The sequence below is a fragment of the Microtus oregoni genome, unplaced genomic scaffold, assembly GCF_018167655.1.
Source record: "Microtus oregoni isolate MIOR12 unplaced genomic scaffold, Mior012 000025F_ref0000491, whole genome shotgun sequence".
Lineage (NCBI taxonomy): Eukaryota > Metazoa > Chordata > Mammalia > Rodentia > Cricetidae > Microtus > Microtus oregoni.
The window spans coordinates 35,386,450-35,414,212 of NW_024543084.1; the positions used below are offsets into that span (position 1 = coordinate 35,386,450).

Below are 27,763 nucleotides of genomic sequence, written 5' to 3' on the forward strand. Positions count from 1 at the left end.
CAGCCTTGTCGTGTTCCTGAGTTAAGTGGGATGGCTTTGAGTTTCTCTCCGTTTAATTTGATGTTAGCTGTCGGCTTGCTGTATATAGCTTTTATTATATTTAGGTATGACCCTTGTATCCCTAATCTCTCCAAGACTTTTAACATAAATGGATGTTGAATTTTGTCAAATGCTTTTTCAGCATCTAATGAAATGATCATATGGTTTTTTTCTTTCAGTTTATTTATATGCTGGATTACATTGATAGATTTTCGTATGTTGAACCAGCCCTGCATCTCAGGAATGAAGCCTACTTGATCATAATGGATAATTTTTCGGATGTGTTCTTGGATTCGATTTGCCAGTATTTTGTTGAGGATTTTTGCGTCGATATTCATGAGTGAGATTGGCCTGTAGTTCTCTTTCCTGGTTGAGTCTTTGAGTGGTTTTGGTATCAGAGTAATTGTGGCTTCATAAAAGGAGTTTGGTAATGACCCTTCTGTTTCTATCTTGTGGAATACATTAAGGAGTATAGGTATTAGATCTTCTTGGAAGATCTGGTAGAATTCCGCATTGAAACCATCTGGTCCTGGGCTTTTTTTGGTAGGGAGGTTTTTGATAACCTCTTCTAATTCTTCGCGACTAACAGGTCTATTTAGATTGTTCACCAGGTCCTGATTTAACTTTGGTATATGATATTTATCTAAAAAAGTATCCATTTCCTTTACATTTTCCAATTTTGTGGCATATAGGCTTTTGTAGTAAGATCTAATGATTCTCTGAATTTCCTCTGTGTCTGTGGTTATGTCCCCCTTTTCATTTCTGATCTTATTAATTTGCAAATTCTCTCTCTGCCGTTTGATTAGCTTGGATAGTGGTTTGTCAATCTTGTTGATTTTCTCCAGGAACCAGCTTTTTGTTTCATTGATTTTTTGTATTGTTTTCTGTGTTTCTATTTTGTTGATTTCAGCCCTCATTTTGATTATTTCCAGTCTTCTACTCCTCCTAGGTGAGTCTGCTTCTTTTTTTTCTAGAGCTTTCAGGTGGGCTGTTAAGTCTCCAATGTGAGCTTTCTCTGTTTTCTTTAAGTGGGCACTTAGTGCTATGAACTTTCCTCTTAGGACTGCTTTCATAGTGTCCCATAAGTTTGAGTATGTTGTTTCTTTATTTTCATTGAATTCCAGGAAGACTTTAATTTCTTTCTTTATTTCTTCCTTAATCCAGCTATGGTTCAATAGTTGACTGTTCAGTTTCCATGACTTTGTATGCTTTCTGGGGGTAGCATTATTGTTGAATTCTAACTTTAATCCATGGTGATCTGATAAGACACAGGTGGTTACTAATATTTTTTTGTAACTGTGGATGTTTGCTTTGTTACCGACTATGTGGTCGATTTTCGAGAAGGTTCCATGAGCTGCAGAGAAGAAGGTATATTCTTTCCTATTTGGATGGAATGTTCTATAGATGTCTGTTAAGTCCATTTGATTCATTACCTCCACTAATTCTCTTATTTCTCTGTTAGGTTCCTGTCTGATTGACCTGTCCATTGGTGAGAGAGGAGTGTTGAAGTCTCCTACTATTAGTGTGTGCGGTTTGATGGCTGCCTTGAATTTTAGCAATGTTTCTTTTATGTACGTGGGTGCTTTTATATTAGGGGCATAGATGTTCAGGATTGAGACTTCATCCTGATGAACTGTTCCTGTTATGAGTATAAAATGCCCCTCTCCATCTCTTCTGATTGATTTAAGTTTAAAGTCAACTTTGTTAGAGATTAGTATGGCCACACCTGCCTGTTTCTTAGGACCATTTGCTTGATAGGCCTTTTCCCAGCCCTTTACTCTGAGTAGGTGCCTGTCTTTGTGGTTGAGGTGTGTTTCTTGTAAACAGCAGAATGTTGGATCCTGTTTTCTTATCCAATCTCTTAGCCTGTGCCTTTTTATAGGTGAGTTGAGTCCATTGACATTAAGTGATATTAATGACCAGTGGTTGTTAACTCCGGTCATTTTTTTTTTTAGTCGTAGAGTTTGTGAGTTTCCCTTCTTTGTTTTGTGTTGGTGAAGGGTCTCTAGATGTCTGAGGTATTGTGGTCATTGTTGGACTCCTTGGTTAGTGATTTTCCTTCAATTACTTTCTGTAAGGCTGGATTTGTGGCTGCGTATTGTTTAAATTTGTTTTTATCCTGGAAAATTTTATTTTCTCCATTTATAGTGAATGAAAGCTTGGCTGGGTATAGTAATCTGGGCTTGCACCCATGGTCTCTCAGTTTCTGCAGTACATCTAACCAGGACCTTCTGGCTTTCATGGTTTCCATGGAGAAGTCAGGTGTAAGTCTGATAGGTTTACCTTTATAAGTAATTTGGCCTTTTTCCTTTGCAGCTCTTAATATTCTTTCCTTATTTTGTATGCTTTGTGTTTTGATAATTATATGGCGAGGGGATGTTTTTTTTTGATCCAGCCTATTCGGTGTTCTGTATGCTTCTTGCACCTTCATAGGAAAATCTTTCCTTAGGTTGGGAAAGTTTTCTTCTATAATTTTATTAAATAGATTTTCTGGACCATTGAGCTGCCCTTCTTCTCCTTCTTCTACTCCTATTATTCTTAGGTTTGGTCTTTTTATTGTGTCCCATATTTCCTGAATGTTTTGTGATGAGAGTTTGTTGGACTTGCTGTTTTCTTTGATCAGTGTGTTTATTTTCTCTATGGTATCTTCAGAATCCGAGAGTCTTTCTTCTATCTCTTGTATTCTGCTGGTTATGCTTGTTTCTGTAGTCTCTATTCGTTTACCTAGATTTTCCATGTCCAGACGGCCCTCTGTTTGTGTTTTCTTCTTTGCCTCCATTTCAGTTTTCAGGTCTTGAACTGTTTCCATTATCTGTTTGATTGTTTTTCCTTGGTTTTCTAGGGTATCATTCACTGATTTATTCAATTCTTCAAACTTTCTGTTATATTTCTCATCCATTTCTATAAGGGCGTTTTTTACATGCTGTTTAAGGGTGTCAATCACTTTCATGAAGTCAATCTTTTCTCCTTCCTCTTGATTAAGGGGTTCTTGTCCTCCCGTTGTGAGGTCGCTTGTTTCTGGTAGCTTCATGTTGCTTTTCAGCTTGTTGGGCGAATTCTTGCCTTGACGTCGGCCCATCTCTTCTTCCAAATGCTCCCTATGGATCTTCTTTTACCGGATTAGGTCTCCTTGCCTACCAAACGCTGTCTCTCCCCAATGTTGGCTCTCCCAATGCTGGGACTCCCCAATGCTGGGTCTCCTGGCGCCGAAAGATCAGGCCTCCGTGCTGGTTGGGCAGCTCGCAGACAAAGCGCCTACCCCGCTTGGTGCAGGCAGGCCACAGAAACAAAGGAACTGCTGCCCCCCGGGAGCCCCGGCTACTCGGACTCAGCGCCCAGATAGGCTGGGCTGGGCGATGCCACGCGCCAAAAGAGGGCAGTGGGGGCGAAGTGGGGAGGGGTCTGGACGGAAGCTGGGTGGGCCAGGAAGAAAGAGGCAGCACCCGGGGAGTAGAGGCCCTGCAGAGAGCCCAAGCAGGACAGGGGGCCAAGAAACCCCCGAGCTCCCCGTCCCAGGCTGGCGCCGTGGGCCAGAAACTCACCCCAATGCTGGGTCTCCTGGTGCCGAAAGATCAGGCCTCCGTGCTGGTTGGGCAGCTCGCAGACAAAGCGCCTACCCCGCTTGGTGCAGGCAGGCCACAGAAACAAAGGAACTGCTGCCCGCCCGGGAGCCCCGGGTACTCGGACCCAGCGCCCAGATAGGCTGCGCTGGGCGATGCTACGCGCCAAAAGAGGGCAGTGGGGGCGAAGTGGGGAGGGGTCTGGACGGAAGCTGGGTGGGCCAGGAAGAAAGAGGCAGCAGAGAGCCCAAGCAGGATAGGGGGCCAAGAAACCCCCGAGCTCCCCGTCCCAGGCTGGCGCCGTGGGCCAGAAACTCACCCCAATGCTGGGTCTCCTGGCGCCGCAAGATCAGGCCTCCGTGCTGGTTGGGCAGCCGGCAGACAAAGCGCCTACCCCGCTTGGTGCAGGCAGGCCACAGAAACAAAGGAACTGCTGCCCCCCGGGAGCCCCGGCTACTCGGACTCAGCGCCCAGATAGGCTGGGCTGGGCGATGCCACGCGCCAAAAGAGGGCAGTGGGGGCGAAGTGGGGAGGGGTCTGGACGGAAGCTGGGTGGGCCAGGAAGAAAGAGGCAGCACCCGGGGAGTAGAGGCCCTGCAGAGAGCCCAAGCAGGACAGGGGGCCAAGAAACCCCCGAGCTCCCCGTCCCAGGCTGGCGCCGTGGGCCAGAAACTCACCCCAATGCTGGGTCTCCTGGTGCCGAAAGATCAGGCCTCCGTGCTGGTTGGGCAGCTCGCAGACAAAGCGCCTACCCCGCTTGGTGCAGGCAGGCCACAGAAACAAAGGAACTGCTGCCCGCCCGGGAGCCCCGGGTACTCGGACCCAGCGCCCAGATAGGCTGCGCTGGGCGATGCTACGCGCCAAAAGAGGGCAGTGGGGGCGAAGTGGGGAGGGGTCTGGACGGAAGCTGGGTGGGCCAGGAAGAAAGAGGCAGCAGAGAGCCCAAGCAGGATAGGGGGCCAAGAAACCCCCGAGCTCCCCGTCCCAGGCTGGCGCCGTGGGCCAGAAACTCACCCCAATGCTGGGTCTCCTGGCGCCGCAAGATCAGGCCTCCGTGCTGGTTGGGCAGCCCGCAGACAAAGCGCCTACCCCGCTTGGTGCAGGCAGGCCACAGAAACAAAGGAACTGCTGCCCGCCCGGGAGCCCCGGGTACTCGGACCCAGCGCCCAGATAGGCTGCGCTGGGCGATGCTACGCGCCAAAAGAGGGCAGTGGGGGCGAAGTGGGGAGGGGTCTGGACGGAAGCTGGGTGGGCCAGGAAGAAAGAGGCAGCGGAGAGCCCAAGCAGGACAGGGGGCCAAGAAACCCCCGAGCTCCCGGTCCCAGGCTGGCGCCGTGGGCCAGAAACTCACCCCAATGCTGGGTCTCCTGGCGCCGAAAGATCAGGCCTCCGTGCTGGTTGGGCAGCCAGCAGACAAAGCGCCTACCCCGCTTGGTGCAGGCAGGCCACAGAAACAAAGGAACTGCTGCCCGCCCGGGAGCCCCGAGTACTCGGACCCAGCGCCCAGATAGGCTGCGCTGGGCCTTGGGTGGAATTCTTATCTGGATTGCATTGTTTGACTTGAGGATAGTATAAAGGAAATGATGGTTTTCTTTCTTTCTTTCTTTCTTTCTTTCTTTCTTTCTTTCTTTTGGTTTTTCTATTAAGCTACAGGGAACTTGCCATCCCAGAACTGGCCTTGTAGTGTTAACAGTTATTGTAGCCAGCTGGCCATGGTGGCCTGCTGTAAGGTCTTGCTGCTGCTACTACTACTGCTAAGGATATTGTGAGGAACGCAGTATGCCCTGCGTGACTTCTTTATGTCACCAGCATGCATGCGCACCAGGCTACACATTGAGGCACCCACTATGTCCTGGCAGTGTACTCTGAAGTGTTGTCTACTGAAAAAGACAAAAGTCTTCTGTGTCAACAAGCCCGGCTAGGAGATCAGGCGTGGTAAAACTATCCGGAGCATTGGACTGAAACCACCGTTGGGTTCCAGTGGAGCAGTTCCCAGGGGTCCAGCAACACCTTGGAAGTAGAAGCACAGATTGCCAGTCCAGTTTTGCATTTTCCCTTCACGGAAGTTGGTTAGCCTGTACTGTGCTCTGATGGGGAGTGTCTTCACTCTTAATTCCTTCTTTGTTCTACTAATCCGAGGACAGAAGCACTTGGTATCCCCATTTCCTTATTAAGAAACTGAAGCGAAGGGAGGCTTGAGCGACTGACTCTCCCAAGCTTCCAGAGGAGGAAATGACAGAGCTAGGGTCTCAGCCTAGGTGTGCCTGAGGCCAAAGCCTGTGCTTCCTGGATGTCATTCTTCTTTCCAAACCGTCTGGTGTCTACAGAGAGTGTAGTAGTTGCTCTATAGTGCCATTGGCTTCAAATGTCAGACAGGTGCTCTTTAAGTATCTTTTCAAGGGTTTGCGATGCACTGACTTCGTCCTAAAGGGTTGGATGGGTTGTAAGCTTGAATCCCGCAGTAAACAAATAAGGTAGAATCCAGCATCCTGCTTTACGGGTATCCTAGTGTTCTCACCAATATTCATCCCTGTGGACCAAAGACCTGACCTGGTTTCTGTTTAACTGTGGTGAGTGAACAGAGTCAAAAATTCATGCGGCCATTGTAAGAAAAAGGATTCAGTGATGGAAGCCCAGGAGTGTGGGTCTAGACCTGCACCCCATCCTTCTTGGTAACTCAACTTGTGGCCTCTGTACTTGTTTCTCTTTTGTATCTCCATTGTTCCTCTCAGTAAAGTGGGGTGTCATCTGATTTGCATGTACGTAGGAAGTATTTGCCTGAACTGTTAGCTTCACCCTTTAAAAACTGATTGTGTTTCTCTCAACTCTCAGTTCATCTCAGACATTTGTGCTTAATGCACAGATATGATTCTGGATCTGTGAATCAAGTCACTGCATCCTAAGTGTCCCCTGTAGGGGGGCCCCACTGAGTAATGGACAAGACAAGACTTCAGTCTCTTTAAGTAGACTGTTTGATAGAGTGGATGGCTCTGTTTCACCACTCCTGATGGGACTTTGAGTTGTTACTGAATTTCTTTGGGTCTCTTCTTTAAAATGGGTGTGAATAATCCATCTTTCTTAGAGTCTAGGTTGAGTTGACTTCACTCATAGCCGACTAGTGCTTAGGAAACATGTGGCACACAGAGCCAGCACTCGATAAACAGTAGATGCTGTTGTTCCACAGTCCATCGTGGTTGTCAGATTGTCTGTGATCGCAGTGGCTTCTTCCAAGCTCTCTAAAATAATGGGATACGGTTAGCTTGCGGACGGGGGCCTTGTGGGAGGCTGAGTGCCGACCCCATCTGCACCATTCTTTAACCAGCCCGGGCAAGGGGCTGTAATGAGAATTATTGAAGTAACATATGGAAAACTCTTTTAGTTAGCTCCTGGGAGAGAGTAACGGCACTAAGTAAATACAAGGAATTATTAAAAACTAGGAGACGACCTCACAGGGATGCTGAGCCTTGTGTGTTATTTGCTGTTTTAAGAAGGAACGGGCAAAAAGCCAACTTTATCACCAGGTGACAAAGTGGCCTGCTGGCTGCTGTTCAAGGGACGGCAATGTGTTCCCTCACCTCGCCAGATGTAGGCCCGCTGGTCTCCAGTTGTGTTCAGGGCAGCTCCCTGCCCACAAAGAAGGGTCCAGATCTCCCATTAGCTGCTCTGTCTGCCCCCTGCTTTCAACTCACCCCCAGACTCTCCTTTGAGTAGCACTGTCTGAGGCAGTGCTAAGCATTTTGGGACAGAAACTACCAAGTAGAACTCCCGTAAGTGCCAGTGCATATGACTTAGAGGCCACCAGCAATCACAGGAGGATTCCTGTGTTAGACTGGAACAAGCCCCAGGCCTCACTGCCAAGCCTTGACAAATACGTGGAGTGACTGAGTTCTGTAATTTTGGAGCTAGCAGCCCCTATTTACAGCTTTACCACCCACCCCTGAAGCACTCCGTTCTCCAGAACCAGTCCACACACTGCAGTGAAATACACTAAAGTAGTCTCCAGCCATCACTTGTGAAGTGGCGGGCAGGACGCATCCAAGAATGGATCAAGATGGGGCACAGTGCCAGCACATGCGAGTGGCCTCTGCCTTCCCCTGCGATATCAGGGGCATCAAATTTCATTGCACGGCTCTAAGCAACAAGGATAGAAACAGCCTTTTTCTCGTTGCCTTGAAAGAAATAACATCTTAACCAAGAAATCCGGTGTTATGAGGTGCTAGGAGCTAAGTGTAATTGCTATTTAAGTCTTATCAGTCAAGAATTAGCACTTCGTGATACAGAAACTTTCTGCTTCTCTGGTAAGAATGCATTTTTAAATTACTGATGGCTTCTCCAAATCCTGATGTAACTAGATTCCAAAACTTGGATGCAAGTATTTTAATAGTATATATTAATAGTATATAAAACCGGTATTTGTGTGCAAGCATCATGAAACTATAAGCTGATTTTTGTTTCTTTGTTTTGTTTCCCAACAAATTTAGCCATAACAGTTTAGGAAAGAAAAAATAAAATTGAAAAGTCCACCAATCCAAAGATAGTAATTATATCTCTTCCTTTTTCTAACAGTTTCAAAGACTCTGCATTACTCATTAAAGATGTATAAATGTTAGAATTCAATTAATTAAATAATAGTTTCTCTTAAAATTTTATAAGGACCAGGCTAGATGATTCATTAGAATCATCCGTCTGATTGCATTTAATCACAATACAAAAGGCATGAGAAACACTAATTCATTTATTATAGTCTAATGTATTTTTCTTGCTCATTTGGCTTCTGTAGAAGAGATCAGGATTAATGCTTATTATTTTTAAGAAAATGGCTTTCCTAAGGCTGCTGGAAACATAACATAAACCATAACAGTACAACCAGGAAATAAATCTACAAGCAACATAACCCAGTAGACAACAGGCACTATACATTCAAAAGTACAACTGTCCCGGGCAGGCTTTTGTTTAAGCCCCTCCTTATAATCATTTGATTGCAGTGTAGACCGCAGGTGAGAGAACTCCTGGACAGAGGCTGTAACTCACTTGACAGAGTGCTGGCCTGGCACGCACAAGGCACAGCCTCCAACCTGGAAACGGTGGTGCACACCTGAATCTCAGCACTTGGGAAGTGAGAAGGATGAGATGGTCTTTAACTATATAGTATATTTGAGGCTAGCCTGGGCTAGATGAGACCCTGGAAGAGAAGAAGGAGGAGGAGGAGGAGGAGGAGGAGGAGGAGGAGGAGGAGGAGGAGGAGGAGGAGGAAAAAAGAAAGCAGGAACTTGCATGCATTTGCCTTTAAAAACATTCTTAGCCTTTCCCTGCTTATTGACTTTAATCTATACTGTACACTGGAACAAGACCATGTCATTGTGCACCTTCTCCCGTCAACCCTCTGAAGGCCACTGGAGCAATCTCATAAGCTCTTTTCATCCTCCTTCCTGCTCACTAGAGCTCCCTGATTGTTCATACAGAGGAGGAGGCCGAGCTGTCCCCAGTAGCTGATAGAGACTTGTTCATCAAGACATAGCAAGTTCAGCATGTAAATTTCCCAGTATTCATTAGAAACATCTGGCTTACCACTTAGAGTGAAAAAATTAGAAACCCGTGTTATAAAGAAGAAAATGAACATTCTTACTGTGGAGAAACACTTGAGTACAATATTGTCACAAGTAAACGTGGTTTTGGTCTTTGCAAGTACATAAAGGTGAGGGAATGCCCCCAGGAAAGGAAACATAGATACCATCCTCCAAAAGGGAAGAGATTGGCCAGTTATTAATCAGTCTGAGGAGGGACTGGGCAAATCTTTATACAGGTAGGTAATGCTGTTGCTTATTGCCGGCCGGTCTTTTGGTATACACCTAGAGCCCTGAGCATCTGCATTCAGAATGTTCTCGTGCATATTCATGAGAATTATGTCATATGCTGATGCCATGATTTTTTAATAGTGAAACAAATCAGTATTGCAGTGTTCAAATGAGCTCACTATATTCCACAACTCCCTAACCCTGACACCTGTCAGCTCTGGATGGCACCTTGTTCTCTTCAAGGCTGTGGGAGGGAAGAACTAGAAAGTTGGGGTTGCTTGTGTGTCTTTCCTCATGCAGTGACCCCGCTGGAGGAGACGCTGCAGTGAGCACACCCCTTGTGCTCTCTGCACCTTCAAGGTTTCCTTTCCTCTCGTAACTAGCTTCTCTTTGTCAAGCAGAATGTTAAGGTCCATTTCCAGGCTGCTCGGGGGATGGGAGTGAGATTCCTCTGTCCTCTGTGAGATTCATTTTCGGGAGAAAAGCCTGGGACGGTGTTCCTGGGACACTGACTCCTCACAGAGCCAACCACTTTTTCCGAAGTCGTTGCTTAGTTGTGGAGGAAACAAGAGAATTCTGCTCTAAAGTGCCACATTCTGCATGGCCTCATTTACGACCTAGTGTGGCATTTTGCACATTCTCTGCAGCAGGATATGCTTTCTTTTTTTTTTGAAAATCCCTTTGAGGGGCTGGAGAGATGGCTCAGCAGTTAAAAAGCACACTCGCATGGCAGCTCATAACTGTCTGTAACTCCAGTTCCAGGGAATCTACTCACACCAATGTAAATTAAATAAATTTTAAAAAGTCTCTTTGAATCTGTAGATGAGACTCTTGGGTTGTGTATGTAAGTGTGTGGAATGTTAACATATGCCACCATGCTGTCTTCAGTCAGGTCCTGTGTGATTCTTACAGTGACTATGTGCAATGACTTCCATGGCAAGGGAAAGCTTCATGGGAAGAATACAATTTTATGCATACATTAATATACCATGTCATCAGGGTAGTAGTGGGAATAACGCAGAAAACTAATATTTTCATACCTACAAAGTCAGGGACATACCTTCTTAACATGCTTTCTGTGTTTCTTCTGTTAGCCAAGATAAACATAGCCACAGCTAGATCACGTGACTCTGTAAACTGGACCAAGCTCACACCAAACATTAAGTACACACGGTCCTCTTTAATTCTCTTTACCATAGGATGGATCTGCAGATAAAACAACGTGGCTTTGGGAGAACACAGCAGGAATGGAGGGGGCTCAGTTGGTCAAATACCTGCTGTGCAAGCCTGGGGATCTGAGTTTGAATCCCAGGACTCCCCCAAAGCTGGGTGCGGCAGTGCACACCTGCAGTCCTAGAACTCGGGCATCACGACAGAAGCAAGCACACCCACACTCACGGGAATGCACATACAAAAGGTGCAAAACTTTTAAAGAAGAGATCGCAAGAACATAAAAGGTCAAAAAAGTATGTTTCTTGGGCAGTGAGAAGGTTCAGCCCATTAAGGCACTTGCCAACAACCTGACGACCGAAGCTCATTCCCTGAAACCCATGTGATAAGAACAGCCTCGCTAGCTGCTCTCTGACTGTAGCACGCACGTGTGTGAGTAGTGTTGAGATTATTATTTGTCTTTCTTTTTGTGTCGTTGTGTCCTGGGAGTATATCAAAACCTTACTTCCTGGAAATGAAACAAATGACATATGTTCTGAAGAGCTTACAGGGACCCCAAATCCAGGTAAGCCAGCAGCGATTCTCAACATGTTTTAAATATGTTTATTTCCCTCGTGTAGGGCCACACAGCTCCCAAGTAGAAACCTATGTCCACCCCCTGCCACCACCTATATGAGGAGCACAGGCTGAGTTTGTGTTACCATATTACAAAGTCCAGTAATATATATCTTTATTGCCTTCTTTATGGAAAGGAGCCCTGAATATTCTATCTTCCTTTGTGCTTTGCTTTTTAAAAGTCAGTACATTTATTCATTTGTTGGGAGTGAGTGTGCATCCATCCCACAAAGCAGGTGTGAATTCAGGGTCCAGATTGCAGAGGGCAGGTCTCTCCCTTTGCCGTATAAGTCCTAGGGATCCAACTCGGGTCCTCAGACTTGGCAGTAAGCACCTTCACCTACTGAGCCATCTCAGTGCCTTCCCCCTTTTCCATGGCCTTTTTACACATGGCCTGTGTGTTCTGATGGTTCCAATGCGCTTACGAATGCCTTTCTAATCATTAGATATATGGGCCAAAGTTCGGAAAATCAGACACTATGCACAAGGGTGGGAAGGCCTTTGGAGGGTCGTGTTTGAGCTTCGCTAATTGTGATCGGAAGACTGCTGCAAACGGCAAAGAATGAAGTCCATATTTGCTGATTTAGGAATGAAGCCGTAACTGTTGGTTATATGATCGCTGAAAAGTTATTGTGCAGGGATCAATAAACCCCTTTCAAGGGCGGCGTTAGGAGGCCGTTCCTTCATCTCCTCCACACACCAGCTACAATTACATTATTAGGCCCCAGCAAGCTGGGCCGACTCATTTCTGCAGCTCTTCACGTTGCAGTAAATGACCTGGCAACAGATTTAACGTTTTCTCTGTAATGTTCAATGCTAACTCTTTAGTCACTGGCCAGAACAATGTCTAATCCCACCAGAATTTTAGAGGTATTAAGGGCTTTGGCTCCAATTCACTCAGAAAACATAATGATGTTTCCCAGGGAAAAGATGAGGGGGAGGGAGAGGCATTGCCACTCTCCTTGGTGACGGGTATCTCTGAGTTAGAGCCCAGGAGGTCAACCTGGGTGTGATGGCTCCCCCTGCATCTCACACTAGAAAGGTGTGAGCCGAGTGAGCGAGCATTTGAAGGCAGTTGGTCTCCACAGCACTTCCCAGGCCAAACTGGACTACAAAAATACCAACCTTGCCTCTTAGAGCTCAGAAGAGTTTGCACAGATCCCAACAAGTGGACTTTTGACCTCCACACACACTCAAACACACACAAAATGAAGAAATAAACTGAGGCTGGAGAGATGGCTCAACAGTTAAGAGCACGGGCCGCACTGCTCTTCTGGAGGTCCTGAGTTCAACTCCTAGCAACCATACGGTGGCTCACAGCCATCTCTACTGAGACCTAATGCCCTCTTCTGGCGTGCGGGTGTACATGCCGACAAAGTACTCCTGCATCAAACATAAGTAGGTACGTGTAAAGTAACAAAGCAAACTGCAGTAAGAAAGAAAACCAAAGTTATCTGGTGACACAGACTGTAATCACAGCCCTTAGGAAGTGGAGATGGGCACATCACTGGGCCCTCTCACCAAGCAGTCAGCCTAGCCCGTTGGTGAGTTCTAGGCCAAGGAGAGATATTGTCTCAAAAAAAAAAAAAAAAAAAAAAAAAAAACAAGGTAAAGGAACCATTCCCAGGGCTATCTTATGGCTTCTACACACTTGCACAAATGGGCACACACACTTGAGCACACACACATCAACACACATAAGCTTACACCACCCACAGTCATAAATTAGCTAGAAGCACTTTCCCAATGGTGTACCATTAATGTTCTTGACTTCTCAGCGCTGAGAATAGATGGTGCCCAGGACTGGGTGGCGGTAGATACGATACACCTGCTGTTTCTAGAAGTAAGGGTCTGGGATGACAAAGTTGAGAGGCAGCTTTCCACACACACACTGGAACCACAGTAGCAAGTTCCTCCTGTAGAGAAAAAGCACACTTGTGTCTCATAGACACACTTACAAGTGACGGCTCCACTGTCTTTGGTTGATGTATATGAGAAGAATATTTAGGGAAAATCTAAAACAAATATCGGCAAATGGGTGAAGTGCAGGGTAGAAAGCTATCAAAACACATGGGCAAAATACGTTTCTCTGAATTATTCTCTGGTCTAACAGCGGCGCTTTGCACATTTCTTTAATGCTCTCAGGTGTGCTGTTGAAAAATTAAATTATACCTCACTGGATCTGTACGTAGCATGTGATTTCCCAACAGAAGGATTTGTAAATGCTAGGGGCTCTGTGTTCATGAGTTGAAGCTAAATATGGGCCCCAGAAACAAAAATGGAAACACACATACAGACAGTGTTCTTATTGAAAATGATTAAATACAGAAGTCTTTTTTTTTTTTGGAAGACAGTCTGGGTGTCGCGTGTTAATTTATGTGTTAGATTGTTTTTTCCAAACTATGAAATCACTTTTAAGGACATATTTTCACAACATAATCTGTTTATTAAAAGGAAAAAATGAAAAATGAAGTGTATGTGTGTGTTGAATTGTGTGTGGTGAATGTGTGTGTATGTATGCATGTGTGTGTATGTGCGGGTTGAATGTAAGTTCCATTCAACAACTAACACATTTCCAATAAACAACCTTATTAATGGGTTCCTGGAAATCTGCTTCACTATCTTGATTAAATGAGGACAATCTATGAATGGGGTACATTATAATTTAGAGAGCTCTGGTATTTCTGAGTATCCAGCATGCCAGACATTTGGTGCGTCATAAAATTTCATGCATCAGTCATCAACCATCTACTACAAGAAAGGGAACAGCATAGTATCTGAATCAACTCTCCACCTAACTCTTAAATTCTCTCTCTACTGCATCCCTGCCAATTATCTCCCACTTTCAGCTCTGGAGTAACTCACTAACTTATTCCACATAATTCCAATCCGTTCCGTCTTTGGCCATATAGAATAATTTGAGCCATTACAAATCTGAGGGATTTTCTAAATCTTTCAAAATCTAATAGTTTTTAAAATTAATTTATCTATGTATTTTATATGTGTGTGATGTAAGCACTCAAGTGCCATAGGTTGTACATAGAAGTCAAGAGGACGGTTTGCGAGAAGCAGTCATCTCCCTTCACCTTGTTTTTGAGGCAGGATCCCTCTTCTTTCTGCCACTGCTCCAAGCGAGCACAGCTCTGACCACTTCTCCTAACCTCACATCCCACTGCGCCTTGGGGATGCTGGGGTTCCAGGCTCAGCCACACATCCAGGTTTTGTGTGGGTTCCAGGGCTCAAACTCAAGTTGTCAAGCTTTTACGTGCTAAGCCACCTCTCTGCATGACCCGAGAAGCAATTTTAAGATCAAGTCCCAATAATCCACCGACAGTGGGACAATGGAACCCTAGAGTGTTGGGGAGTCTAGGGTCAGGCTTGGGCGAAGAAATTAAGCAAGGACACATGTGTGTGTAACATGCATGTGCAGCAGCAGACACTCACAGCATGCTGCCTTCCACTTTTATCTAGTACCAAGTGAGATGCTTTGAAATTTTCCCTGAAGTGTAACTCATCAAAATGCTAAGATCATAAGAAAATGCTTTCTCCTCATAGACTCAAACTCGAAACTCCAGGAGAGTCGTGGCGGGTGCAGAGAACAGAGATGTTCAGCTTTGCATTTAACTTAGCGTCCTCCTTCCCAGGACCAACTCTAGGAACTTACATTGTCCTTTGCTGCAAAACAAACAGGCACAGATACTATCATCAGTCACATTTTAAAATACCCGAATACACCTGTGTTATTTGCTATCCAAGTGTAGGAATATCATAATTTCTTTCAGTAAATGGACACCATATGTCAAGGCCGTTCCCCCCACACCCAACACGCTGTCAGTATCACACAGTACTCAAAGATGCTTTAATCTATGGTAAGAGTCACTTGTGTATTTTCTTAAGTGAGTGACTTTATTTATTTATTCCTTTATTTTTGTTCTTTGCCAAGTCAATATATGCTTCTAAAGCCAACTTTTACAGTTCGTATATTGTAACATCCCTGTACCTCTGGGACACTCAGCATGGAAGCACTCTGTGGTGGTGAACTGCCAGGTAAAGGCGGACCTCCTCATGGAATCACAAAGGAGAATACTTTCATCATGACATATTTTTTTAAAAAAACACATGTTTTTTTTCCCCCAAAGAAAAAATATTAAGTCTGCTTTTGATCGTAATCCAAAGTGTCACATTTAAAATGTCTGACTAATTAGAATGAAATGTCAGCCTGAGGTGGTTTGCCCGGAGCAAGCAACTGAAAGTGAAAATGCCATTGTATTCGTTATTCAAATGGCCAGCTACACCAAGGTATAATTAATTCCAACTTCCTGTTCTACCTCACACACCCGAGGCTCCTCCCTGCTCCGGCAGTAGCTACACCCAGGAGATCTGAAAAAGGCAGCCTTCTTGGAAAACGCCTCACCTGTCTACAAATTTGAAAGTATGTACTTAATCCAAATGGCGGGTAAGGAGACAGATGTGGTGTGGAGAATGACCTGAATGACCGGCGTGGCTAGTACCACAGGGACAGCTTTTGCAAGGTGTCTGAGAATCTATTAGGGACTTGCTTCAAGGACTGTGTTAGATGTTTAATCGAGATAGTTGGGTACATAGGTATGTGGTGCTGTGGGGTGTGTGTGTGTGTGTGTGTGGTGTTGCTGCGTGCGTTTTATGAAGCCATTTGCTATCCCAGGCAGAAGAGATGCTGCAGAGCCCCTGAGTGCTGCCCTTTAGCACTTCCTTCTACCCCTTATTTTCCCTCTTGAGTTGAAAGCATGCTCTCCTTGGCAGTCACCTCATTTATTATGGCTCTCCTTGGAAAGCGAGCTTCTCTACATATGGACTTGTAGAAGGAGCACAAAATAAGAACACAGGGAAAAAGACAGGAGAGAAGGAGGCTCTGAAAAAAGTTAGCTGGGGAAAAAAAAAGCCTTCTCTTGGAAGGAAAACATTCTGGACATAGAGTTTCTGACTGCAGAGCTGGTTTAATCGTGCACACTCCGCTTGCCTTAGGTGCTTGTTTCTGTGGTTCCTGAGGCATCTGACTGACCACACTGGACATTAGACTGTGTAGACCCAGTGTGCTGTGAGAGGAGGCCATGGCCTCTTGCCAGTCTCTGACAGGACAGCCACCAATCTAAGCAGGGGAAGAAGCCACTGTCCTTGCTCCTTCGCTCAGCTGGTTGAAGCCTCCACCAACTGAAGCTCACTTAGAGACACAAAAGGTAGGAAGAAAGGCCCCTTGAGAGGCGAAAGGACTGCTTTTGGAAAGCAGTGTCAACGGTCCTTGCTTCTTGGCCCCTAATGCTTATTCTGCGTCTTCTTCCCTTTTCCCTGGTCGTGAACACCTAGCAGTGGCACCATTCATGCAAGAAAGAAAGCTATAGGAATTTGAGACAGAAACACCCTTAGCTTTGATTGTGGAGAAAGATGTTCTCTCACAGAGGAAGGAAGTTGGGCTCACTGCTGTTGCTTATCGTTAGACATAGACTACACTTGGGCTTTCTGAGGGTTCAGAAGTGAACTGCACTTTGGTTTCTGCAATTCCAAAACTAAAGACATCAAGTAGAACCTCTGTCCCTCTCGCAGTTTTGGCTTTGGGCTCTTAAGCTTTCGTAATTCTGAGGTAATCGCTGTATTTCAATGGACAAGTTCCAAGAGCACAGATGATTGACAGCAGCGTCTAATAAAACATCTCCCATTTTATCCCCTGCGGAATGTCGTCCAAATTACAACAATAGCTAATAAGTACCTGCCATAGCTACAGCAAGAGAATAGCTGACACTGCACCTCGCGCAGTGTTTATGCGTGCGATGTCTCATTCCCAGGCTCTGTAATCCATTCCTTCCCCGCTTTGAAGGCTTGGAAGCACAGCCTGTTGGGTCATGCCGACTTATTTGTGTGCTCGCGTAGAGAAGCGGTGGGAATGAGCCGATTTTTAAGATAACAGGTGTAACTCGGAAAGTCTGTGATGGAATGACATGGGGGTTGAGAGCCTTACCCATCCTCTGCCGCACACCCTTATATTTCAAACTTATGCCAGTATATTTAAAATACTAAATACCATTATCACAGTGTAAAAGGGGATCGTAGCGATTGCTCAGTTTTTTTGCCAAAATGTGTCTCACACTGCCCTGGTCCTTCAACGTAATTCTCAAAACACATGTTCCTCAGTCAAAGACGATTGAGAATGACACCTGCATCTTTCCCTCCTAGAGAGATTGCACACGGCACCGTTCCAGCTCTGGAAAGTCCCCGAGTGGAAATAGATGTGTAGTTTTTGTTGAATCCAGTGTTTTGTAAATCTCACTGGCCAGAGGACTGCATCGTCTGTTAACCTGTAGCAACACCAGTTTCTTGGGGCCCAGTGGAGGACACACTAGTCAAATTCATTGCTCAGGATTCACAAGGCGTTAAAGTCAACCCCCAAACTGGAGACCTGCAGGATCACAGTAGCCTGAGTGGCTCCACAGGACAGACACTGCAAGAGAACTGAGGCGCAAACACCCACACCAGGGCCTATCTACCGCGCCACTGGTGTGGAAAATATTAAGAGCAATCTAAGATTTTTAACAGCTTCTGGCAGCATAAATATTTGGTGTAGATTTAACCTGAGTATTTTTATAGTTGTTTTGTAAGGACAGCAATGAAATAACTCTGTGTTCATAATCTGCAGCCACAAAACCATCATTCATGGGCAAAACAAAATAAAATCCTTCCCCAAGTTTCATCTTATCTCAGTTGCTCCAATCCTATTGTCCTCTTTTTGTTGTTGTTTGTTTGTTTTGTTTTGTTTTCATTTTTTTCTTTTTTCCCCTAAGGAGATAAAGTGAATATTGAGGAAAAGAATTGCCAGTCATGACTTTTGAGGTTCATAATCTATCTTATCTGATTTTCCTGGGCCTTGAATTTCAAAAAGCCAGTTTGTTTATTGGTCCCTTTTGGACAGTCAGGTTAAAGTACATCTGTTGACCACATAGATTTAGCTATTGGCCTTCAAGCTAAGCAATCGTGAAATTATAGCCACAGTAAATTTAAACAAGAACTCATTTCAGTCCGGTCAGCCCATAAATCCACATAGCAGAATAAACAGGGTACATCTTGTGGTTAATATGAGCACATGTGAAAAATTAAGAAATCTTTGGTGACAAGACAAAAATTACTCTATAAAAATTAATTGGTGTTTAACTGAGGTTGTACAAAACGCAGAGCTTACATGTGGCAATGACCTAACAGCGAGTTCAGGCATAAACAAAGCCTGTGCGGGGCCTAACTTGACTTTTGGTTTTATGGGTCTCCAGTTCATGACAGAGCCCTACCATTCCCGAAGGTGAAAGGGCCACCTGGGAATTATAAGCTGAGCTGGTTATGATTTCCTGCATCTTTCTCAGGTTTCCCATCCCCTTATTTCGTTTTCATTATAATGATGTTGGAGAAGTGGTTGCTTTAGCTTTCTACAGACGTGGGCTTCAAAAAATCAGGTGGAGCTAAGGAGAGCGCAGTGCTTCCTGAGGTTAGCATCGACACGCCTTGGAAGAGAAATTATTTCAGGAACCAATGAAGTCACAAAGAAAGAGAATTTTTAAAAAATTATTCAGAGAGACATCTTTTCCAAATAACTTTCCTTTCCCACAAACCCAAAGAAAGTGGCCTAGATGAAAACATACACTCCCAACTGTTTTCAGAAGGTTTTATTCGGTACGCAACTTCTTGTTTCCATTGACTGGTTTCTTTGATTCTTACCACTTTGTTTAGCAGCATTGGAGAGTCTTAGTTAAGATTCGCTAGTGAAGCTTTTTGCCTTTTATGAATCAAATTTGTTTCATCTTAAAAGCCACGTGTTTAAACTGTGGCACACAAAATATTTCTGAGATGTGTAGTTGTGGTTCCATAAAATAAAAATGGTCAGAAGAAACGGCCGCTCATAAAATCGATATTTCTTGCTAAATGGTATAGGATTAGAATGGGATTGCCCATCAACTCATAGCCAAGTGATGCGGTATGCGAGTTTAAAGTGGAAACCATTGGAGGTTACAACCGGGAAGTGTCTATTTCGCTTCGTTGGTGTGTTTGCTGGTTCCTCTCGTTTTATCAGTTGGTTTATCCACATGAAAGTCAATCTTCCAAGCTCTGTTTAGGAGCATCTGAATGTTCTGAGCATTTGCTCCAACCATGACACTCTGAGCCCCAGTGCCAGTTGCCCAGAGCAAAAGGAAGACTATTTAGGGAGGTAAATGTTTAAATTGTCTTCTCCACCCAAGAATGGAGAAGACGAGTGGTTTTCAGGGACAGCCACTTGCTCAGAAGCATCTGCAGCCCCCAGACATTATTCTGCCTCTCACCCTCTCTGACCTCTACCTGAGCACAAGCCCAGAGCTGCAGAAAGATAGTCTTGAGTTCACAGAAAACCAGTGGTCCCCTAACCCTCACTTTGCAATGCAGAAAGTAAATAATGAAATAGGGAACTGTTCTATGTAAAACATCTTCTTAGATTTCAGTCCAACCATTTCTTGTTGCTGTCATCATATGAACCTTAGATGTTTGGCATAATCGCATTTATAGGTTAGAATGTGTGGAGGATCCTAGGTACCAAGGGATATTGTGTAGCAAAAAGGAAACATATACATAAAAACTTCACTCAGAACCCAACACAGAATAGAATAAATATTGAGTACACTTCCTATAAACCTTTAATGCTCCAGTTCTTCTTCCTCCAACGTTCCCTTGTGACTAAAAGAGAGCATTGTCAATTGTGTCCCCATTATCCCCTCTTCAGAAAGTTGGTCTTAACCAAAGCCCTCTCTCCAAAGCAGGTTTTTTCATCTGTAAGCATGAATCCATAACCATTTTTTTGGAAAGAATTTTGAAGGTGTCTGTATGTCCTTACAACCCAAACTTCTTAGATGCTGCGTTTTGTTTGTTTGTTTGTTTGTTTTACACCTTTAGCTGTCATTCCCCCTCCGTTGGCCTTTAGGCAGGTTAGTAGACACCAGCAGTTCCTGGGCATTTCTAAATGGCAGGTAAATAAGCACCTTGGTGAACAAATAAAGAGCTGGAGGGCAAACTACTGAATAAATGAATGACCATAACTATAGAACCTAACCGTAAACAATTTATTTCCAATAATGAAAAGTTATTCTCACATCCTGTGCAGGGCCTTGGAGTCCGACAACCCCTCACCAGGTTAGCTCCTGCATTCACACCCCTTCATTCTTTTGCAGGGGGATTTAGCACACGTACTAATTTTTCAAGGTTGGCTTCTCCAGTTCCCTTGGGCTCCCTATTGTGCAGCAGCTGGGCCAGAGCTTAGAAATCAGGAAACTTTGTTAAAATACATTTATATTCAGAGTTGAAAACTTGATGAAAGGTGGGGATAAGAGCATTAAGGGAAATGGAGTTTATGTATATTTAATTGTCCATGATCCTCTTTCTCATTACTGTAGATAAATGAGAGTCACTTGTATCTAAAAATAAAACCACAATGACTTCACAAGGTTGTTGTGAGACTAGCGTAAGTTCGTATATGCAATGAGTTCCTACCTGCAGTGAGGTCTTACATGCACAACACACAATGTGTAATAGTCATTTGACATATATTAACTTTCCCCATAATTTGACTATATTACTTTCAAATATTCTCATTTAAAAACAACTATATCACCACCTTTCTACAACTACAAGATTTTACTTGTATATTTTAATGATTTTTCTTTATTTAAAGAAAATATTCAGTGTGGCCAGGCATGTTGGAGACATCTGTAACCTCAGAAACAAGGAGCCAGAGATCAGCCTGGGCTAGCAACAAAACTGTGTCTCAAAAGCAGAGTAGGTGGTTCAGTGGGTAAACGTGCCTGGTGCACAACCATGAGGACCTGAGTTTGAATCTGTGCACTTGTGTGAAAAGATGGCTTAGCAGAATGCAGCTGTGACACCCATGCTATAGCCATGGAGACAGAAAGATCCACAAAGCTCATTGGCCAACCAGTGTAGCCAATCAGTATGCTACAGATTCAGTGAGAGACCCTGCCTCGAAAACTAGAGAGCTGTAGGGAAGAGGCCCAATGTTAACCTCTAGTCTATATGAGCACGCATTTGCACAAGGACATATATGAACACATGTACCACATACACAAGAAAAGGATTTGTGGGCTGAAGAGAACTTCTGAGTGTGGTTGAAGCTGGCAATGCCAAGACTCTAGTTTTCCAATGTGCCATCTAGTATGTTACTCACTAGATAAATGAACTCGTAGAATGCAAGTTTGGAAGAAGAAAAAAGAAGCATTTTAACCCAGTTAACTCTCGGGTAGCTGCATGTTTCCATCCAGCTCCCCCTCACCCAGTCCCCCATGTTGGCCTTACCTCATCACAAACAGAGTGGGCTTTGAAGATCCAGAGGAATGGGAGGCCATGCTCTCTAGAATGAGACCACGCTTAGGATGGCAGGCATGTGTCACTCTAAGCTTTGACTTCATATGCTTTGTTGTCTGCCCAAACAGCTTTGCTGAGGCTTCTGATCCCTTACATCATACTGATTGATTAGTGATGCCTGCCAAAGAACGGGCGGAGGAGGGGTGGCAATGTCACTGCAGCAGCTTTCAAGGTAGTTTACTACGCCAGCATTGGTTTTCTTAAACTCCTCTAGCAAGGAAAGTTTAATGTGGGAGAAAACTTAGGAGGTCAGCATTTGGTCAACAGACCCGGCTTTCACCTCCTCTCTACATACTCAATATGCTGAGTCCTTGCCAGGAAGCTGTTAGAATTATGACTTTGTGCAAACTTAACTAAACAAACATGGCTATAGCACACATCCCATCTAATGTGGGTTGTCAGGACTTCAAAAATCAAAGGTTCTTTTAGCTTAGCAAAGAAGGTCATTTACGTCTGCTACAAGCTACATGAAGCCTGGACAAGGCTGGTCTCCTTTCCCGATGCACGCACGCATGCACTAACTACACTGTTTTAAGTTTATGCTTGTAAAGTACACTTCAGCTTGACTTGGTCAGAGTGCATGAACTTCTCGACATAAACATTCTAAAGCAAAATCTAGGACACTGGTATGATTTAAACTATCCATTCAGGCCTTTCATCTTTTACACACTTGTTGCTTTATTAATGCACCAGCAATGGCCTAAGTTTTGAAATGTCAGCTATTGTGAGGTCAACCACCCAGGAACTTATAGCGGTTAGAAGGCAGTTTATTACTAAGGAGGCTGAAGTAGGAGATTTCTTAGTTAAAGGCCAGCCAGGGCAGTATAGTGAGGCCCTATAAGAAAGAAGTGAGAAGGGAGAGGGGAAGATCATTTATACTTATAGTTCACAAAAGGAGGACACAACACCATGCCACAGGAAGATGAACCAAGTCAACTCCAAGGCCAAAAGAGGACAGAGAATATGTGGGTAGAAGCCACTGTGACAGTTTCTATAGAAAGACTGGAAATCAGTGGCAGGATGAGTTAGTGGGTTCCTAGGAACAGACTCCTTCCCTACTTTTCAGTGTAAGCCCCATGGAAAGGTAACTGGAACAGGTGCTCTTGGTTGGCTCATTTGCATATTAAAGGCAAGCTAGCAGGCCTTTAGGTACTCTAGGTACTGGCTGACCCTAGGAAGGACAGTCTCTCCAGACTCCAGATGCCATAGCAACAGAAGCACAGAAAATAGAAGATGTGTATAATACACTCCGCACACCAAACATTCTGCTGTTGAAGCCCAGTGAATATGCTTAAAAGACCAAGTCATAAACCCAGAAGAAACTTGCATTTAATATGATAAAAACAACACAGGAATAACTGATTTTAAAATGAGTGTAAGGGAGGGCACATGCCTGTGGCATCAGCACTTGGGAAGCAGAAAGGGGAAGATCAGGAGTTCAGGGCCAGCCTTGGAAGGGACTGAATTGAGAGAGTAAGTTGAGGCCAGCCTGAACTACAAAAGAGCCTGTCTCAAAGATCTCACCTCCTAAATAATAGTGTGTGTGTGTGTGTGTGTGTGTGTGTGTGTGTGTGTGTGCATGCACATGTCTGTGTTTGTGTGTATATCACATGCCTTTAATATTAAATACTAAGTACAATAGTCTTGATGAACACAAGGGATTAAGTTCATTCTGTGGCAAAGACACACCTATCTGGCTTTGACATCTTTGACATATGAACAATATTCTTTTTAAGGTATATTTCAGGTATTGTGTATTGTGCTTGGCAGACTTTTTCTTTTAGTCTTACACTTATCATTATTACCTTATTATTAGTCTTTTAAAAATACAAGCTCTGTGGAACTTAATATTCTAGAAAACTACCCTATAGTACGTGCATGGGATTTTAGTAGGTATTGATGAGAATCCCATGGTTTGTTAAATTTAGGAAATGCTAGATCAGACAACATTATAGAGGATTTTTCTGCAGGCCTTCTCAGAGCATTTGACAAGAAACGTGGATAGCAAACAAATCTCGAAGGCTGAGTGAGTATAGAGTAATGTGTGACCCATGACTGTGCTGAACACTGTGGATCAAAAAGAAAATGTTCTGATTTCATTTAATTTTGCAGTCAAGATGGAGTTATGTAAGAAAGGTGGATAAGAATTAGGAGGAAAAAGAAATTAATCCTGGCATAGTAACTTAGTCCTGTTATCCTGGCACACTCAGGAGGCTGAAGCAGGAGGATCACTCTAAGTTCCAGGCCAGCCTGAGCTATTAATTAATTAATTCATTCATTCATTTATTTGAGACTTTATCTAAAAAAGAATAATCATTAGAGAAAGGGAGCAAAGAAGGCATATGGTCAAAAATATTGTAATATATTCTGAAAATATACATTATACATATTATGAAATTACAATGTAGTATGAAATTATCCAATAAAACCCATTATTTCATATTAATAAAAAAGTATTCCATTTTCTAGGTAGAAAAATGAGATATAATGCATTAAACTTTGGATATTGATAGAAGAAAATAATACAGAAGATATAAAAACATAGGAGTAAGTGCGGCTGCAGAGATGTCTCTGTGGTTTGAAGCATATGTTGCTCTTCCAGAGGACATTTCTCCATTGTGCATGGTGCCTTACAACCATTCATGACTCCAGTTCCAGGGGATCTGACACCCTCTGCTGGCCACCATATGCACCAAGCATGCATGTGGTACACATACATACATACATGCAGGCTAAACACTCATATGTATAAAATAAAAGAATCTTTTCAAAAGTCGTAGTGATCAGTTGTCAAATAAGTGAATAATATTCAAAGGTTTGAAGGACCGATGGGAAGAGCAGAACTGTGAATGCGCCTACTTGACAGAGACCTGAGACATGAAGTACAATGGCTTTAGGATGGAGAATCAGGACAAGTTAGCACAACTAGGGCATCTTAGATCCAGACTTAAAGGTACATTCACATGGAAACACTCAGGGACCCCCAATGATAGAGTAGACTTAGGAAGAGGGTCATGATTCTGTGTGTCTAACAAACTCCCAGGTAGCGCTGCAGCAAATGTCCCCAGGTCTACAATATGAGAAACTATAATTAGGCACCAATGGACATTTCCTAGAAAGTAAAGAATGTGAGTTTCAGCACTGGATAGTCAAGTGCAACTCCTTCCTGACTCCACTGACATATAACAAACGCAGCCACAAGGAAATGTGTGATTGGATGGAAAATTAAAAGAAAAAATATCTTGACTACAAAGTTTTAGGTTATTGTCATTTTCAGTATCCTCTGATTTTCCCTCTCAGCCAGCCCTAAAGTGTGAAAGGTAAGATTTGCTGGCAGACATGCTGAAACAGGCTTACAGGCCCTCCATGTGCAGAGTTAGAGGGTGAGATTCTGCACGCACACACGTGTAGCTGTCAAAGGCCTCTTATCGAAGTACATCCATCCCATGGACATCATCATTGTCTTCTTAAAGCTCCCCTACCTTCCTATTTTTGCTTTTCCCTTAATGCTGGGTTTATTTCTTTTTCCTGGAAGCCTAAACCAATTAATGCCAGAACAGATAAACTCCACAATTAGTTTCAGAGTTTATCAAACATGATTCCGTGCTTTTCTCATAAACAACCCTCAATAGTTGTATGTTCGGTGGAGGCTTTGTATGTTGAGCAAGCCTTTGAGGTTGTTTGTCACAAGGATTAATGCAGAAGACCAGAAAAGAATTCCAAAGAAAGGAAGGTGTGGGTTAAAATGGTCAGAGAGTAACCCTTGAGGGCTATGCAGCAGTGAGCCCCTGGAATATTGGACAGAAACAGAACTTTATCATAGAACAAAACAATAGAAAATAAAACTAAAGGGAAAGTCACTACGAAGCCATCAATAACAGATCAAAAATATGTAGATCCATATTTAATTTGAAAACCAAGTTAGTGAAGCAGATCAAAAGTTTTGAACAGATCAAAAGTTCAAGGAGTGGCCAGTGGAAGAAATTCAGGAGAATTATTAGTCTGATGACAGACACGTTTACCATTGATCAGAAATAGAACTAGCGTGATCAATGAGAGTCAACACCACACTTAGTGCTTGTAGGTAGCTTGTAGGTGGACTACGGCTGTAAAAAAGAGAGAATGAAGGGGGAGTGACATGGCTTTAATCTGGATGAATCTCTAAGACTTCATTCAAACAGGAACAATCACACAAAGCCCCAGAATTAAGAAAGACTGACCCCAAATGATATGAGCCTCACTACATAAAACGGTGCATGGTGTCGGCTCATTCCGTTCTATTTTTTAATTCCCACAGCCATGACTGTTCTGTAAGTATCAGTGTGTGGCTTTGAGTATGGCCTCTGCGTTGGTGCTCTGAGTGTTCACAAGACCTTTGCTTCACTAACTTGGTTTTCAAATTAAATATGGACCTACATCCCATAACTCCAGATTTAAAAAAAAAAATTAGTGTTGTCATATTTTCACAATTTTATAGACAATCAGACTCAGAACAGATTTCTTAGTGTTATGAAGAGCTGAACTGAAAACATACTTCCAGAATCTCCGGGCGTCCTAGTTTAAACAAGCATGTTTCCGTGGTTCTTTAAAAATGCGTCACACTAGCAGGTTTGAGGGAAAGGTGTTTGTTGTTTTGTCTGTTTTGTTTTATGTAAAAGCAGCCAGTTGCTACTGAGTTTGAGGAGGTAGAGAAATAGAAGAAAGACCACAGGAAGGAGCCTACGCAATCAGCCACAGCCTCCTGCCACACCATCTTGGCCTAGAACAGAAGTGCCGACTGGCAAGAATGAATTACAGCTCACTTCTCTTTCTCTCTCCATTGTGGACAGCAAAAATGCCAGCTTGAAACTGCTGTGAAAATCAGGAATGTGAAGGCATTCGATCCTGGGCTGCTCAGTGCTCAGAGTCTTGCTGATCAATTCACATTGCTTTAATGACAGTATTTCCTGAGCACTGCAGATGGTTTGGACATAAAGTTTATATTCCTTTTATGTTCTTCCTTAGATAAGAGTAATAGGTAAGATTGTAATGATCATGGAAGTCCTATATTATAAAACATGCTATAAGACACTTCGGGTTTTAGTTCTTAAGATTATAATCAAAGCAGTCTTTACAAGTTCAATAAGGTCACTTATTTTAAGGCTACTATACTGTGCAAGATGCTTGAAAAAGAACATCTTCGTGGGGCAGGTATGTCTAGTCATTAATTTCATGGTCTATGTTTACCGAGCAAACATCTTCCGGCATAGCATGAGAGCCTTGCTTCGTTAACAGGCAGCCTCTGCCTTATTCTGTGCCTCACCCCCCCCCCCATCCTGCTGTCTTCTGTTTGCCCTGCAGATGGTTCTGTGAAGGGAAGGAGCTGTTCAACAGTCCTGACATTCAGATCCAGGGCGACAGTGCGGAGCTACACACCTTGGTCATTGCTGAGGCCTTTGAGGACGACACAGGTCGCTACTCGTGTCTGGCTACAAACCCCAGCGGCTCAGACACCACATCCGCCGAGGTGTTCATTGAAGGCAAGTAGGGTGTGGCGGGGTGAAGTGGGAGTGGTCCCTCTGGCTGTCTTCCAGACATCCCTGCAGTCCCGTGGGTGTAATTTCCCAGGGCAAACAGTGCTGTGGTGGTGTGGGTCAAACCCAACCTCGTTTCCCCTGAACAACTCTTGAATTACGTTTCATTCTCACTTGACTGGTTCTGACACCTAGGCAGGCATCAGGTGGTTCCTTTTCATCTCTGACACATTCACCGTGAATTTATTTACGATATAAAGCCCCCAATTTAGTTCTTCTCTCCTCAAGTGAATGAAGTATGAAAATGTAATTGAAACACTGTATAGTTTAGGGAGTTATTTACTCATGGGAATTACAAGTGTTGAGTTTTTTGAAATGTTTTCATTTTTACTAAATTTGAGCACTGTGCTTTTTTTTTTGTTGTTGTTAAGACTCCCTTATTTCCACTATTTAAGTAAGAACATGAATGAGTTGGTACGGATGATTTCAAAAACTGATGCTGTAAGAGCAGTTTGAGAGAATGGAATAATTTTATTGTCCAGTCATTAATCATTTTTTAAAATAAAACCAAGCCTTGTGAAATTGGAAAACTTGATTACCAAAATATCATAGTTTAAATAATATTTTTGGATCAGTACCAATAGTTCTAAAT

The 27,763-nt window shown here is 43.7% G+C and overlaps 1 protein-coding gene across 2 annotated transcripts in view; it reads left to right on the top strand.

Moving 5' to 3' along the window:
- Positions 1-15,557: 15,557 nt before the first annotated feature.
- The window catches only part of Palld (palladin, cytoskeletal associated protein), a 230,164-nt gene continuing 217,958 nt past the window's right edge, over positions 15,558-27,763 (top strand). For both annotated transcript variants that reach the window (XM_041674110.1, XM_041674111.1), the window contains exons 1-2: positions 15,558-15,611; positions 26,939-27,117. The gene's annotated coding sequence lies outside the window, so the exon portion shown is untranslated. The remainder of the gene's footprint in view (positions 15,612-26,938; positions 27,118-27,763) is intronic.